Here is a 6000-nt window from a genome sequence, read left to right as displayed (position 1 = left end):
TGAAATCGGCTGAGTATATATATGGGAGCTATAATCAAATCTGAGCGTATTTGAATATAATTTGTCAAATTTATTTTTGTACCAAATTTAGCCACTCATGCCGAATTTCATTGGAATCGGAAATACGTATCGTGTTTTGTGAATACAATACATGAAATCGGTCGAAAATATATATGAGAGCTATATCCAAATCTGAACCGATTTTAATATAATTTGACTAATTTATCTTCTAATCAAAATGCCGTTACATTTTCCAAATTTCTTTGGAATCGAACATACTTATCGTGCATCAAATACATGAAATCGGTCGAAAATATATATGGGAGTTATATCCAAATCTGAACCGATTTCAATTTAATTTGACAAATTCATTTTGGCTCCCAATTCCGTTACTTATTTTAAATTTCATTACAATTGGAAATACATTTCGTGTTTGGTCCACCAAATACATGAAATCGGCCGAAAATGTATATGGGGGCTATATCCAAATCTGAACCGATTTCAATATAATTTGGGAAATCAATTCTTTAGATAAAATCTATCACACGTTTCAAATTTCATTGAAATTGGAGATACATAGCGTGTTTGGTGCATCAAATGCTTGAAATCGGCCGAAAATATATGTGGGAGCTATATCCAAATCTGAACCGATTCCAATTTAATTTGACAAATTTATTTTCGAATCAAATCCGTCACACATTCCAAATTTCATTGGAATCGAACATTCATATTGTGTTTGAGGCATCAAATGAACGAAATCGGTGGAAAATATATATGGGAGCTATATCCAAATCTGAACCGATTACAATATAATTTGGCAAACTTATTTTTGTTCCAAATTCCGTTACGTATTCCAAATTTGGAGACTGTATCTTCAACCAATCAATAGATATGTGCATATAAAATCTAAATTTTTTAGGGAGGTATCTCCGATTCTGTTGCTATATCTCCAGTTCCAAGTGGAAATTCAAAAATTTATATAGCCTATGTTACTTTCAGGCAATTTTGCAGTATATATGGAAATTTTGAGGAAAATCTATTCAGCGGTTTTCGAGTCCATAAACTACAAACCAACAAACAAACATACAAACATTTTCCTCTTTTATAGATGTATATATATATATATATATATATATATATATATATATATATATATATATATATATATATATATATATATATATTTTTTTTTTTTTTTTTTTTTTTCAAAAAAAAATTTATAAGATACAAAAAAAGCAAGCATTGTCAAGTGGCTGGTAGAGACCAGTTCCGTTAACTTTGATTTTTGTATCAAATGACTCGTACAATCCAGTGACGAGGGCTCGTAGAGCTAAAGACAATTGAAGATTGCCCCTGCTTCTTTTTTACATGTGACATGGACCCGATATTACCCATCCAAAAATGGTGAGCTGGGCCCATGGGAAACAAGGGTTTGAATAGGTCTGAGGCTTCATTATTTTGTGGCAAACTTCAGGGCCTAGAACCAAGAACCAGTGACCGACGAATTATGCTATGTCCAAAAGGACTCTCCGTAGCCCATTTTGACTGATTTTGGCCTGTTGGGGAGTGACCGATGCACCTGGGTGCGTAGAGGTAGAAGGAATGGACGGACGTTTTTAAGATATACGCTTGCGGAGCTCTTTGGGTGTTTTAGGGCGATTTGATGTTATTGGCTGAGAAGCGCCGGACGGAGTCATATTATGGGAGGAAGGTTAGTGAAGCAATATATGATGTTGCTGGTTGCAGATTTTGCAACAACGCCGAACGTTACAATCTCGAAGAGAATTCGTTGACGATAGACAGTTACCGCAACATTTATGCAGGTCGACAGTTCGCAACCTTCTCTTAACGCGCATCACCTTGAACTCTTTGCAGTCCCGTAGATGGTGCTTGCCGCCGCAGTGAACACATGCCTTGTTCGAATCCTGGTTGTTCCGTCAGGATGCCGAAAGGGCTGGTGAATGAACTCCAGGGACCGCCATAGAGGGATTTTTTGTTTCCTCCGGAGGAGAAGCAGCTTTCGGATGCCGAAAGGGTTGGTGAATGAACTTCAGGGACCGCCATAGAGGTATTTTTTATTTCCTCCGGAGGAGAAGCAACTTTCGGAGACCCAGCAAACATTGGCTCATCGGAGATGGGGTCAGCAATGGGATCGAACTCCCGTTCCTCATTGGACATGGGGACGTCGTCCTCATAGTTAGTGTTTCTGCCATCTTGTATCTTTTGTGAAAAATAAAGAAGATGCAATAACACAACGATGAGGCAAACAAATATTACTTGGCCAGAATGACCATTAAAACCGTAGGTCCTTTTAAAATTGTCATGGCCCGAGAATTCATGACGCGTTCACGGCCATCAATTATAATTTTTTTCTTTCGCGAAAAAATAAAGATGTTACAAATACGAATCGAAAACATGGACTATGACGATTAAGGTAGCGCAATTAATTTTACAATTGGACGTCGGATAGTGCCAAGTCTGTATGGATATCTGCGACTCGTACTTGACCATCGGAACCCGTGAGCACCGCTATAATTCGTTCTAATTTCCACGAAGTTGGAGGAAGATTTTCATGCCTAACTACGACTAAGTCCCCTTTTGGGAGATCGCGTTGCGGAAACTTCCATTTGTAACTTTTGTGAAAGCTCTTCAAATACTCACCCTTCCACCGTAGGCAGTGTTGATGAGTGAGAGCTTTAAGTTCCGAAACCGATTTACCAGATGCAAAGGCGCTTCGTCGGTTACTGGCCCCAGAGGAGCAAGGATTGGGGTTCCAATGAGAGATTGCCCTGGTGTCAGTGCTACTATATCCTGGGGGTTGTCATTTATGGACATAAAGGACGTGAATTTAAACAAGCTTCGATTCTGGAAAGAATCGTAGAAAGTTCTTCAAACATAAATTTGCAGTTCATAGCTTGCTTACGAAAATTCAATTTAAATTGCCATGAAAGTTCCTGATACTTTTTTAAAATTATTTTCGATTTCCCTTGAAGCTCCAACGAAGTTGGTGCCATTATCAGAAGAAATTGTTTTTGGAAACCGCGTCTGGAGATAAAAAGATGAAAAGCTGATAAAAAAAAAAACTGCAGAAATGGATTTAAGGGTAAAAGAGAACTCATTGCATTTAAGAGAACCTTATCTGACAAAGACTGGTACTCATCAGCAAAGTGGCCTTCTTGAGATAAAAGAGCCAGACGTAATCCAACCGCTTTTACCTCTGAACTGGTAAAGGCCTTCTCGTTGTAAATGTGTCGACCTCTATGAGCAAGATGAATCCGGTGGACAAATCTAAACACATAGGAGGAGACTCGAAGAGCCCTATCTAACGAAGAGAAATCTTCTAAGGGGTCACAATAATTATTGAAGAAAGAGGCATGAGTCTGCAACTCAAAATCCTGAACAGGTTTTTGAGGAGAATCCCGGAAAAGTATTCTCTGTAGTGGAGTATGTGCCGGATCGACGCAAATTTGGCGATACATTTGTGTGATGTCGCAGTTATATACAAATTTAAATAATCTCCACCTAAGAATAATGAATACTAAGTCTAATTGCAGAGTGGGACCCACATGTAAAATATCCTTAAGGCTTTTCCCGTTGGAAGTTTTATTAGAGGCCACTCGAGGCTTGTCGGGATTTATTACAGAATTGTGAGGGAGGTAACAAACCGTAGAGTTTGTTGACACGGCAACTACCGGACTCATATGGTCAAAATCTAAATACTCATTGACCACTTGGACTGCTTTGATTTGTGGCTTTCGAAGAAGAGATGCTTCTTTTCGAAAAAATTGTCGTAAACAATTATTTCGGGAAAATCCTAAGATTGTCTATCCAACTGACTATGTCTTGAGGGGAAGGCTGACCACGTTATGCCTCACATAACTGGTCGGAGGGCGACAAAATTGAGCGTTCCTGAAGCAGAATCTTCGAATAAAAATCTGTTCCCAGCAAAAGGTCAACAGGACGACTTTTAAACATATTTGGATTAGCCAAACATAGATTTGGTAAACGAGAATCGTAGTCGCTATTGTCGTGTGCATAGAATGCATGTTTTATTGGAGGGAGCTCGGGATGGCCTAGATGACGAAGGCGAATTACGAGGCATAAAAGAAGGGGATCGGTTCGTGCCAGCATTCGTGAAATATGAACGAAGCTTTTAACTACTTTGATGAATGCAATGTCGTGAAGGCAGGTATGAGTTTGGATGCGTTCTGTAAGGAACTTATCCAAATCTTCCCAGGAATACAAAACATATGAACACTAGAATAGGGTACCAGCCATCAGTTGACACGCCATAATTTAATATGGCCAAAATACAACTCTTTGCAACTTCTTTAAACCTAAACTAGTCTCACTGTCTAATACTGGCAGGTCAAATAAACGTTTAAGTTGGTGGTTCACCAAAATATGTGGATTATCGTACGTTTGTTTTAGGGCTTTCCGCAAAGTTCTTGTGGGTAAGTGGAAACTTAGCCACTATGTCATGGGCATCGCTACTGCTTTTATTGTTTAAATGACATAGACGTCACTAATGCCAGTATTGTTAATACACACTGCCGAGAATAAATCTCTAGATACAAAGTCTCCATTAAATATTTCTATGTCACAAGGCGGAAAATTCAACCTATGACCAGAATTATCACCTCCACAGGATGTGAGTGATGAGTTATAAGTTGGTGGATGAGACAGAGCCTACAAAATCGAAGCTTTATCCTCGGAACAAGGAGTAGGCTGATTGACTGTATTAATCTCGGAACGAGGTATAGTCCTATTACCTACGCTAGCTTGAAGAGACGATGTCGTCACTGATGACTTAGGCGAGGCCGAAGTTCATCTTACTTCTTGTATATGGAAGCTAATACTTTTAGATAACATCTAAATGAGACATCGTATTTTGTGTCAGCGGCAGTGATGTCCTACCTGAACTGTCTTCTTCTCCAAATAAATAAGACACTTGTCAAAAACGGTTTTAACCTTTTCCCATAACGTTCTGACCTCAGCTCCTAGAATATAGATATCGAATTCTAGAATATAGATATCGAACTCGTCGTCCCGTTGAGAACTGAAGTTGGCATCAAATTTAACCAAAGCATCAGTAGCTCGGATGAACAAATCTAGAGGTGTGAGTGGCATTTTATTTCAAATGAATGAATGTAATTCAGAAAAAGTTAGAAAAATGTCTAAAGTTTTTGTAGAAAACTGTATTTTGTTCTAGAAAACTGTAGGGAAAATAGCAAAAACGCCAAGAATTCTCAACGAATTGTTTAAAAAACAATTTATATTATGAAAATCTTTAAAAAGATGTACCAAAAATAAAGCAAAAATATAGAAAAATTTACACTAAATGCTTTAATTTCTATAAATAGACACGTAATGTCAAATAATTTGTGTGAAAATCCAAAAAAGTTAAAGTTTTTCACAAAAAAATATTAATAAAATGTACAAGAAAATTAATGTGTTTTATGAAAAATACATTGATTTTATAATTAGTCGTTGACTAATCGTAAAAAAGTATCGTAGATACGACAAAATATTGAGGTTTAATATGCTTAATCCACATTGAGAAATTTTGAGAAAAAAATAATATATTCACTCAAAATTTCTGTCAGTGTATTCATGTCAATAAAACCGACTGTAGGGGGAACGGACAGTAAGATGCATGTTTACAATCGGTAGCGGACAACATTAAAATTAAATCAAATATGATTTATAAAAAATTAAATAACGATTGATTGAATATGTATATAACATGTTATATTATATTTATATAAAAATAACATTATTTTAATAAATAAGAACGAATATAGGGTGCACAGTGTCGAAAACACAATTTAAATTTAACTTTAGTTGTTATCCAAAGGATTCAACACAAAAAATATCCGGAAATGGCACAAAAATATTTTTTATCATTTGTTGGATAACATTAGGAAGTGTGAACACCCCAAAAGAATATGATCATATGTTACTTAAGGTAAGGTCACATTCACATTGGGCAAATATTTG

Source organism: Musca domestica, unplaced genomic scaffold (genome assembly GCF_030504385.1).
Source record: "Musca domestica strain aabys unplaced genomic scaffold, Musca_domestica.polishedcontigs.V.1.1 4, whole genome shotgun sequence".
Classification (NCBI taxonomy): Eukaryota; Metazoa; Arthropoda; class Insecta; order Diptera; family Muscidae; genus Musca; species Musca domestica.
Note: the sequence above shows the minus strand (reverse complement) of the source record.